Source organism: Triticum dicoccoides, chromosome 5A (genome assembly GCF_002162155.2).
Source record: "Triticum dicoccoides isolate Atlit2015 ecotype Zavitan chromosome 5A, WEW_v2.0, whole genome shotgun sequence".
In the NCBI taxonomy this organism is placed as follows: Eukaryota; Viridiplantae; Streptophyta; class Magnoliopsida; order Poales; family Poaceae; genus Triticum; species Triticum dicoccoides.
This window is the reverse complement of record NC_041388.1, coordinates 89,203,852-89,215,898: the sequence shown is the minus strand read 5'-3', so window position 1 is coordinate 89,215,898 and position 12,047 is coordinate 89,203,852.

The following is a 12,047-nucleotide window of genomic DNA, read 5'->3' as shown; positions in this document are numbered from 1 at the left end:
TACCTTCTAGGCGTTTTGTCGAACACCTTGCGGGCGCCGAGCGGCAGTGAGCGCGCGGGCGCTGTTCGTCGGCGGACCAGCACGCGCGCGGGGCGGCGGGCCTAGAGGGGGGCCGGAGAAAGCGCGCGCGGGGCGGGGATAGGCCGGGGAAGCGCCGGAACGGTCGCCGGGTGGTGCGGTCGACGGCGGCGGCGCGGCTGGATGGGGGGTGGGAGGTGCGAGCGAGCGCGCGGGAGCGGGCGCAGCAAATAAGCGGCACGCGATTGCGTTTCGGTCCGCGCGCTGGACTACTTATGCCGCGCGCGCGGTTTTCGCGCGTCCGCTGGAGCAACTATTCCGGTTGCGCGCGCGCTAAAAGGAGGGATTTTGCGGCGCGGCGCTAGTTTGGCGCGCCTGTTGGAGATGCTCTTATGTACGTATCATCGGTGGTGGTCGATTTTTCTTATTGCATACTCTATTTCTACCTGCACCTCCTAAAGACTGAGTCATCTTTTTTTTCGGATGAAAAACTGAGTCATCGTATTATTTTAAGATTGACGAAGTTATTATAGATGTTTCCGTAATTGACTGGAATGTCTCCTCCCACCAAACAAATATCATCAGAAAGCATGACATAAATCCAACAAAATGTGTTGTTGTGGTTGATTTTATTATATTATCCGATCAATTTTTCTTCCGTTCCACCACCGGCCGTTATCGTATCATGTTTGTTTTTGGTATATTCAGTACTTTTGTTTTCACATTTGCACCGTGCCCATTTCATTTTCAAATCTGGAAAAAAGGAGTTTCTATGATACAAACATTATTTGTTCGAATCTAATTCAGTTTCACCCTTACACCTATGCATGATTGAGGCTCCACTATTGGAGTAAACAACATTACATGTCATCTAATTTGCTGATGTGTATCACAATGGTCCTTAAGTGGTTCAATACGGTTCTTATATATATATAGTGATACGCAACTCCATGTTGGCATACCGCGTGGGTCTAACCACAACTACTTCGCTTTGGCATTTTTGCGATCAGCCCCCTCCTTCTTGAGTCATTTCATTTCCTGCCCATGTACCCTTCTGGCTCTTTGTTTCTTCCTCAAGAACGATGAAGCTGCTGCTGGTGGTGGGAGGGTGATTTGTGATATCATGGTGACAAGAGATGCTTGAACATGGCAGAGTTTACAAGGCGACGACAACATTGTCCTTGTGCACTATGAGCGGCGGCGATGGCGCCCATCAGCAAGGCCCACATCCCCAAGTATAATAAGTTTTATTCCGATCACGTTTGTAGCTTTGTTAGAACCTAAACTATGACCATTTTGGCTATTCTGCGTTCTGTAGTTCAATTTTTTGGATTTACGCAGTATCTTAGGGTTTCTTCCCTGATAGTCTAAACAGGGCTAGAATTTTAACTCGAAACTCGCGAGCTAAATGAGTAGCTTGTGAATTGGCTCGACTCAACTCGAACTCGGTGACTAACGAGTCTAGTCAACTTTTAATCTGAACTCATTAACAAAACAAGTTTAGTGAGCCGAGCTAACGAGTGTCGTAATCAAAAGGGACATGAGATAAGTACTAATTTTGTTGTAGATTATCATAATTATTGGAGTGTACCAAGTGGCCCCTTAGTGTAAATTATCTATTGTTGTGATTTGTTAAGAAAAGTATGTGTAGATATTTTTTTTGTAGATTAATTGTACATAATATGTATATTATGTTATTCATGTCTATAGCGAGCTTAACAAGTCAAACGAGCTAGCTCGTGAGTTACACAAGTCGAGACGAGTTTGAATTTGAGCTTGTCATGATAACGAGTTGAGTCGAGGTAACTTGTTATCTTAACGAGCTCTAATGAGTCGAGCTGAGCTAACTTGACCTGACTTGAATTCCACCCCTAAGTCTAATAATCGGTTTCTTTTTTCTTTTCATTTAACATAAGAAGGCATTGATTTCTTTACCGTGGAGTTCACGGATGAGGATTCAGGGCAAGCGAGAGCAGGGGCACACATGTCCCTAGTGCCCGCTTTTTATTTTGGCTTTAGATTTTTAAACTTTTATATGTTTTAAACAAAATTTTCAAATTAAGTTATGTTCTTATATTCGTGTTTCTTGTGACCAGCGCTTTCAAATGAGATCCATTTTAAATATATTTTGATGACTTCTGAAAAAATATGTCAAGTTTCAGTGTTGAAACTTAGTACAAGCGACCGATAAAATCATTTATTTTGTATCTATGATCGGCAGATTTTTAAAATAATTATATATCTGTACTAGTTGAAACTTGAGAGCTCTAGGTACAAAACCCGTAAATTTCACCGTTGAAACTTAACATTTATCGTGCCCTCGTGCAGGATTGAATTACAGTGCGAATCGTGAAGCAAACCTAGCGAGCGGCGGACTTGGTACGTGCGTGCCCCCGCACTCGTGTGCCCTTGCGAATTTCCGTGGAGTTCATCCTTGGAGGAATTTTCTTTGTCACTGGATGCAATAGGTCATATCTGAATGGTTGTAAGATCTACTATGATTATTGTGATGCTAGTGTTGCTTGTATGGACATCATGAATAATTTAGTAGAGCATTTGGGTTATGAGAAGGCATGGAGAATTAACATGTATTTGTTATTGGTATGCAAATAAATGAACATGTATTGAAGGGGATATCAAAGAATAAGGACACAATGTTGTATTAGGTCAATGGTTAAAGAGGGACTCGTGTTTTTATTTGTTATCTTGAATTCTTGATCACGAGGACAACATTAGTGGAGAAATATGGGACTAGGTGGATCGCCATCCTCTTAGAATCTGCTAGCACTAAGGTTGTGGTTAATGGCATGCTTGGAAGAAGCTTTGCACATGCCAACGGACTACGGCATAGGGGACCCCTTCTTCCTTTGTTGTTCGTTGTTGCCATGGAGGCTCTCTCGGCTCTATTTGCTCGGCTCTATTTGCCAAGGCCATGGAGGAAGGTGTGGTCAACTTGATCGTCAGTATCTCGACGATGCAAAGACTTTTGTTGTATGCAGATGAAATTGCGCTCTTCATCAAGCCAACATTTTAGGATCTGAATTTCGTGTGATCTGCACTTGCAGTGTTTGGGGAGTCCCTCCAGCCTGAAGGTTAACTAAGGAAACCTCAGCCACACTAACTAGGAGCTCGGAAGAGGATAGATAAAGGGTTGCTAGGCTGTTGCAATGCGATCTAGGTGATTTCCCGTGCAAATATACGAGCATTCAACTGGCGATCAATCAACTAACTAGAGCTAAGTGGCAACCTTTGATCCATCAAGTGAGGCACTTCGTACCTACTTGGCGGCGTGGGCTAATTCAGAGGATAGGCACACTAATAGAAAAGCGGGCTAGCCATAACTTTGGTTGGTGACGCGCCATTTTCCAACAACGCAAGCACTACTTTTTCCAAATAGTGTTGGTGTCGGCATAATTAGCACGTCAGTTTTACATGCTTAGTGCTGCCGTTGCTTTTTGCAGACACGCCACAAATCTGTTGATTTATATGTACTCACCGTTTGGAATATAGTGGTGGCGTAGGATTTCTATGCATGTCGTAGTTAGTTAGTTAGTGATGGCATGCCAAGTTATGTTACGCCAGAAATATTTTTTTTCCATTTTATCAAGTGTTTTAAGTATTTAATGATTATACTAGTCACAAAATAATGAATATTTTATATTATATTTTGTCATCATTATTATTAGTGTTTTTATCATTTTGGGACTTTTATTTCTTTACTACCCGTTCTAATTTTGAGTCTTTTATTATGTTAAGTCTTTCATTAATTCTAGTCTTTTTTTATTTGGGCTTTTATTAGCTATGGCGTTGCGCTTTAGGTCCACGCCAGCAATGGCCCACCCGAGTCAACTCCACACCTTAGTAAAGACCTAAGTCGAAGACCTCTCATTTCACCCACTATGTACACTCCCCCTCAACCAGTCGTCGCCACCACCGCCGGCCCGTCGCCGCCCGTTCCCGCCCTTCCCCGGCAACAAGGTTCGATTTTCTCCTTCTCCTCCCATCGCATCTCCTTCCTCTCCACTCCCACCTCCTCTGTCCGCGGACAAGCCACATGGAATCCATAGGATTCATGTATAAGTTGATTTAGGGGATTGCTTTGTGTAGAAATTTTAATATATATCATGGATTGCTTTGTGTGATGTAGAATCCAAAGTTAGTTTCATGGACTGCTTTGTGTAGAAATTTTAGGGATAATCTGTTTGCTATTGTGTACAATCCAATTTTAATAGTGTATTTTGATTAGAAATATTTTGAGTGTCTAGGATATTAATGATTCAAGTTTAACTTAATTTGGTAGTGTAGTCTGGAATGTTAGGAATAAATAAAGTGAACTCCTATAAATTAGATTGGCGGTGTAGAATTTGTTTATTTGTGTCTTCCTCCGTGGATTTTGTTTATTTGTGTATAAAATTGCTAGTGTAGAATTATATTTAGCACTGTAGTATCCAATTATGTTTAGTAGAAATTGATTTACTAGTGTAGAAACTGATTATACTTAGTGTTGATTCACTAGTCTAGAATCCGAATATATACTTAGTTTTTAATATGTTTTTTGTAGAATGGCGCAAGCACCAACATGTGTGTGCAAGTCAAGGTGTGCAACCAGCCTTGCAACTAGCACGCTGTTCGGCATCTACTTCCAGCCGTGTTTTGTTCCTGTAACAGTAACAAATTGTATGAACCTTTTAATAGTTAGTTCTTTTGTTTTTGTTGCTATTTCCAGTAATGCATTGTGTGTGTTTTTTGGTTTTCTTACACAGATCGTCCCTTGCAATGTGAGATTATAGTTCAATAAGCTCATTACCGGAAACACTGTGATCTTCGACGCTCTTGGGGGGCCTACAATATGGAGGTCGGAAAGGGACGAAAGATATCCCATATTGAAGGAGATGAATGAGATTGTTTCATCGCCCACATGCATCTCACTGGGGGTGAATTGATCAGCTTCTCCTTCAGAAGACAAACTCCAAGGTTGGTTGTTATCTACGTCAACTGGGAGGACGAAGATGATGAGGACCCACTGGATGAAGCTCTTTATGTCCAAAGAATGAGGCTAGGCGAGGACGAATCGGGCAACCTCTGGTACATACTTCCTCCACATGATGACTACGTTGGGATGCCATTCGTGACCCGTCTGACAAGGACAAATGTTAACCGTCATGTAATGGTATGTTACTTAGTGTAGTAATGTGTGATGATATATGCTTAGTGTAGAATTTGATGATATGCTTAGTGTGGTAATGTGATGATATATACTTAGTGCAGAATTTGATGATATGTTTAGTGTAATAATGTGATGATATATGCTTAGTGTAGAATTTGATGATATGCTTAATTAGTGTAGTAAATGTGTGATGCATCATATGCTTAGTGTGTAGTAATGTTGTGATATGCCTAGTGTAGAATTTGATATGCTTAGTGTACTAATGTGATATGCTTGTGATATGCTTAGTGCACTAATGTGATATTCTTAGTAATGTGATATGCACTTAGTGTAGTAATGTGACATGCTCATTTATCATATATGTTTTTTCTTCAGAAATTACCTAAGAGGCTAAGTGAGAGTCGTGGCATCGAGCCGGATGAAGCAGGCATTGCTAGACTACGCCTTACCACAAGGGGCTTCATCACCACCTGTGCTTACGTAGTGGACACGTATGGTCGCACTGTCTTCAGAGCCGCCAGATGCAACAACTTTCTTGCTGGCAAGAATCTTGGGGTTGGACAGAGGGGAAACTTTGTTTTTGCCACTCTAGTTTTTGCCTACTTTACTTATGCCACTCTAGAATTTGACATATCACTTTTGCCACTCTTAGTTTTTGACAATACATCACAAATGCCATTCCGTGGCAAAAGTAATAACTTTTCATTTCACTTTTACCACTCTCAGATTTTGACAATGTATCACAATTACCACTCGAAAATTATTGTGTTTGTCATGGAATGGCAGTTGTGATGTATTGTCAAAAACTAAGAGTGGCAAAAGTGAAATGTCAAATTCTAGAGTGGCATAAGCAAAGTGGTCAAAAGCTAAAGTGGCAAAACAAAGTTTTCCCTTGGACAGACCATCTTAGTCACTATCAGGAACACCCAGCGCCATGACTTGAGGATGATGATCGTCATCGACCTCATTTAAAAGTATGTGTGTGGAGGGGCCGTCAATGCCATATGAACTGCTTATTAGCGCTATCTGCTACTGTTTTAGCCCGTGTTTGTTATGAGATTATCGTTGTGTCGTTTTATTAGCGATCTACTAGTACTGTTTGTGAGATTGTCACTTATTAACTTGTAATGTTCTATTAACTGGCACCGTTCTACTGTATAATGCTCTATATGAGCTTAGTTTTATTGTGAAATGCTAAATGAGCGATTACAGAGGGGACAAATATATTTTTTGGCTGCACGAAACGTTCGTGGCGTGCTGACACATCTCCAATGTATCTATAATTTTTTTATTGTTCCATGCTATTATATTATCCATCTTGGATGTTTTATATGCATTATTATGTTATTTTATATCATTTTTTGGGACTAACCTATTAACCTAGTGCCCAGTGCTAGTTGTTGTTTTTTTCCCATGTTTTTGTCTTTTATAGAAAATCAATACCAAATGGGGTCCAAACGAAATGAAACTTTTTGACAATTTTTCTTGGACAAGAAGACACCTAGGAAGCTTCGGGAGGAGGCCAGAAGGGACACGGATTGGCCACAAGCCTGGAGGCTGATGACCCACAAGTATAGGGGATCGATCGTAGTCCTTTCGATAAGTAAGTGTGTCAAACCCAACGAGGAGCAGAAGGAAATGATAAGCAGTTTTCAGTAAGGTATTCTCTGCAAGCACTAAAATTATCGGTAATAGATAGTTTTGTGATAAGGTAATTTGTAACGGGTAACAAGTAATAAATGTAAATAAGGTGCAGCAAGATGGCCCAATCCTTTTTGTAGCAAAGGACAAGTCTGGACAAACTCTTATATAAAGGAAAGCGCTCCCGAGGACACATGGGAATTATCGTCAAGCTAGTTTTCATCACGTTCATATGATTCACGTTCGGTACTTTGATAATTTGATATGTGGGTGGACTGGTGCTTGGGTACCGCCCTTCCTTGGACAAGCCTCCCACTTATGATTAACCCCTCTTGCAAGCATCCGCAACTACAAAAGAAGTATTAAGGTAAACCTAACCATAGCATATGGATCCAAATCAGCCCCGTACGAAGTAACTCATAAACTAGGGTTTAAGCTTCTGTCACTCTAGCAACCCATCATCTACTTATTACTTCCCAATGCCTTCCTCTAGGCCCAAATAATGGTGAAGTGTCATGTAGTCGACGTTCACATGACACCACTAGAGGAAAGACAATATACATCTCATCAAAATATCAAACAAATACCAAATTCACATGACTACTCATAGCAAGACTTCTCCCATGTCCTCAGGAACAAACGTAACTACTCATAAATCATATTCATGTTCATAATCAGAGGGGTATTAATATGCATAAAGGACCTGAACATATGATCTTCCACCGAATAAGCCAACTAGCATCAACTACAAGGAGTAATCAACACTACTAGCAACCCACAAGTACCAATCTGAGGTTTTGAGACAAAGATTGGATACAAGAGATGAAGTAGGGTTTGAGATGAGATGGTGCTGGTGAAGATGTTGATGGAGATTGACCCCCTCCCGATGAGAGGATCGATGATGATGACAGTGGTGATGATTTCCCCCTCCGGAGGGAAGTTTCCCTGGAAGAACATCTCCGCCGGAGCCCTAGATTGGTTCCGCCTCGTGGTGGCGGAGTTTCGTCCCGTAAGCTTCCTTATGATTTTTTCTTGGATGAAAGACCTCATTAGCAGAAGATGGGCACCGGAGGCCTGCCAGGGGGGCCACGAGGCAGGGGGCGTGATCCCACACTCGTGGATGGTGGGTGGCCCCCTCTGGTACTTCCTTCACCCAATATTTTATATATATATCCTGAAACGTGCTCCCGTGAAGTTTCAGGACTTTTGAAGTTGTGAAGAATAGGTCTCTAATATTTGCTCCTTTTCCAGCCCAGAATTCCAGCTCCCGGCATTCCCCCTCTTCATGTAAACCTTGTAAAATAAGAGAGAATATGCATAAGTATTGTGACATAATGTGTAATAACAGCCCATAATGCAATAAACATCGATATAAAAGCATGATGCAAAATGGATGTATCAACTCCCCCAAGCTTAGACCTCGCTTGTCCTCAAGCGGAAGCCGAAATCGAAAAATATTTCCACATGTTTAGAGATAGAGGTGTCGATAAAATAAAATACGGACATGAGGGCATCATGATCATTCTTATAACAGCAACACACACACACACACACACACACATATATATATATATATATATTGTCATATGATCTCTTATGCTAAAGTAACAATTCATTCATAGTTTCAAGTATGAATCGTAAACTTCATTGAAAACTAACAAACTATAATCTCGGTCATTGAAGCAATTGCAATTTATCATAACATCGGAAAGAGTCAATATAAGAGATTTTCAGCAAGTCCACATACTCAACTATCATTTAGTCTTGCACAATTGCTAACACTTGCGCAATACTTATGGGTATGAAGTTTTAATCGAACACAGAGAAAGATAGGGACTTATAGTTTTGCCTTCCAACCTTTTACCTCAAGGGTAATGTCAACAATAATAGTTCATGAAAACTCTCATCCAATTAGCTATATATATCAGGATCTTTCCAACGCATTGTGCTTGCCAAAGGATAAAATGTAAAAAGGAAAGGTGAAGATCACCATGACTCTTGTATGAAGTATAAGACAAGAATAAAAGGTAGGCCCTTCACAGAGGGAAGCAGAGGTTGTCATGTGCTTTTATGGTTGGATGCACGAAATCTTAATTCAAAAGAATGTCACTTTATATTGCCACTTGTGATATGGACCTTTATTATGCACTCCATCACTTTTATTTCTTCCACATCACAAGATCGTATAAAGCTTATTTTCTCCGCACTAATAAATCATACATATTTAGAGAGCAATTTTTATTGCTTGCAACAACGACAACTTACTTGAAGGATCTTACTCAATCCATAGGTAGATATGGTGGACTCTCATGGCAAAACTGGATTTAAGGATATTTGGAAGCACAAGTAGTATCTCTACTTGGTGCAAAGAATTTGGCTAGCATGAGAGGGAAAGGCAAGCTCAACATGTTGGATGATCCATGACAATATAATTTATTTTAGATGTAAGAAAACATAACCCATTACATTGTCTTCCTTGTCCAACATCAACTCTTTAGCATGTCATATTTTAATGAGTTCTCACAATCATAAAAGATGTCCAAGATAGTATATTTATATGTGAAAACCTCTCTTTCTTTATTACTTCCTATTAATTGCAACGATGCCCTCAAGATCATAGCAAGATGGCAAAGCCCTTGACTCAACACTAATCTTTATTATATAAAGCACACGGACTTGATTACATAGAAGGATCATAAAGCAAAACTCAAAACTAGATTATACTAAAACTTTATTCTACTAGATCAAGATATTACCAAAAGGATTGAACTAAGAAAAACGGTAAAGATAGGAGTGTAATGGTGATACGATACCGGGGCACTCCCCCAAGTTTGGTAGTTGCCAACACTACAAAAAAAAGACACATCCGTGACATTTTCGGCCGAACGATTTTTTTTCCTGTCATACATATGACACTTCTATGATGATAATTGTGACAAAACCCAGTATCATCATAGATGTGGTGGGATCCTACTTCTATGACAAAAAATCATGACAGAAAATGGGCTTTTCGTCCTGGGCGGGCCGGAGACGCAGCTGCATGACATTCTTTGGGCCGTCCATGACGGAAAAAACCGTGGTAGAAGCGAGGGGGAGGAAAATTTTGGGGAGTTCCCGGTTACGGTGGGAGGTCGGGGGCCGAGCGATGCGCGTTTCTCTCGTACACGTACGCGTGTGTGTGCGAGGCGTTGGCTCTAACTGAACCCGAGCGAGGCGTTGGGCTCTAACTGAACCCGAGCGATTGCACTGCAGGCTACGCGTTACTAAACCCGAGCGATCGATCGATGGCTGTTAACTGAACCCGATCGAGCGATTCCTTCGCTACTGCTGCTAACTGAAGCCGATCGATGTTGCCTCTGGATGAATAGTGAGCGTTGCGGGAGGGGGGGGGTGGATGAACAGTTCCCGGTGGGGTGGATGAACAGGACCCCATGGTGTTGCCTCTGGATGAACAGGACCCTGATTGATCAAGCCGGTTGGGGCTGGATGAACAGGACCCCGTGGAGGGCTGGATGAACAGGACCATCCCATGGAGGGCTGGATGAACAGTAGACGGTGGAGGGCAGGATGAACAGTAGCCCATGGAGGGGTGGTTGAACAGGAGCCCGTGGAGAGGGCTGGTTGAACAGTAGCCGGTGGAGTAGCGCACGGTGGAGGCTGGATGAACAGGAGCCCGTGGATGAACAGTCGCACGTGGAGGCCGGAGGAGGTCGACGGTGGATGAACAGTAGCTCGTGGAGGCTGGAGGGGGTCGATGGTGGAGATGAACAGTATCCCGTGGAGTCCCGTTTTGCGGTACGCCACACCCCTCCCGATGAACAGGACCCCCGTTTCGACCGTAGCGCTCCAAAACAAGTCTGTTTTGTCCGTTTTGCGGTATGCCACACCCCTCCCGATCAACAGGACCCCTGTTTTGACCGTAGGAGGTCCGTTTCCTCCGTTTTGCGGTATGTCAGACCCCTCCCGATCAACAGGATCCTGTTTCGAACGTGGCCGGTCGAACACAAGGCCGTTTCCTCCGTTCTGCGGTATGCCAGGCCTCGTTTCCATCGCCTGTTCCGTCCAAGCCCTCCCGATGAACACGACGCATTCCGTTGCCTCCCCATGAACACGACGCATTCCGTTGCCTCCCCATGAACACGACGACGATGTTGTTTCTCCGTTCCGACCCAACCATGTACACGAGCCCTCGCCGTACGTATGCGCGAGTAGGCATTCGAGACCCCGCCCGTATGTACAAATACGTGGCTGTATTTTCTTTCCTGCACCCTGGCCTCTACTACGACACGTGCGCGCCTCTACTACGACACGTGCGTGCCTCTACATCGACCAGTATGTACGTACACGTTCGCGACCAGAATGACAATGCTACATACGCTTCGACCAGGCGGGTCCCGACTGTGAGGCACTTCCTTGCCTGCGAAGATGTAGCTGGTGGGTCCCAGCAGTCAGGGGGCGAATCGTTTTTTTTTGCCCGGACGCACTTCATTGCGTGCGAAGATGTAGCTGGTGGGTCCCAGCAGTCAGGGGGAAACGTTTTTTCATGAAATACAGTGGCCCGTCTGGTGGGTCCCAGCTGTCAGGTGGAGGAATCATTATTTTCCGTGTAATAAGGAGGCACTTCCTTGCTGCGGCCGTGGACCCAGCTGTCAGCCTCTCCACGTACAGTCCACGTCCAATGGAAGTTGTTCCTTGACCACGTTGACCACGCTGCGCCGAGAGCACCAGCGGTGGACGACGACGAGGCCTAGGAAGGGGACGGCACGGAGGCAGGGAAGACTCGGCAGTTGTTTTCCACGCGGAGGGGAGTACGACTGTACGAGGGTTTACTGGTTCGTCTGCCGTCGCCGGAGAATAACAGCAGGTGTGGGTGAGTAGAGGGATAGCTCGGCCAGCGATGGGAGTACGGTCGAGCGGTGAGGCCTGCGCGGCAGCACAGCCGGCCGCGAGGAGGAGGGAGCAGGCAGTCCCGCCGGCGCTTGTTTGAGCGACTGGAGCAGGAAGAGCAGAGATTGAAGAAGCACGACGGCCGTTGGATGGACATCAAACAGTCAGTGCTTGTGCGTCAACCTTTTTTTAAGGAAAGCCTCAAATCTGTGGAAGACAGCATACAACCCGTCTGCCATTATTTCTAATAATTTACAGCCCATTTGCTAATTCTTAAGGGTTTTTTGGAGCCCATATTGTTTTTGTTAGCATTACAACCCATATTGTGGCCATA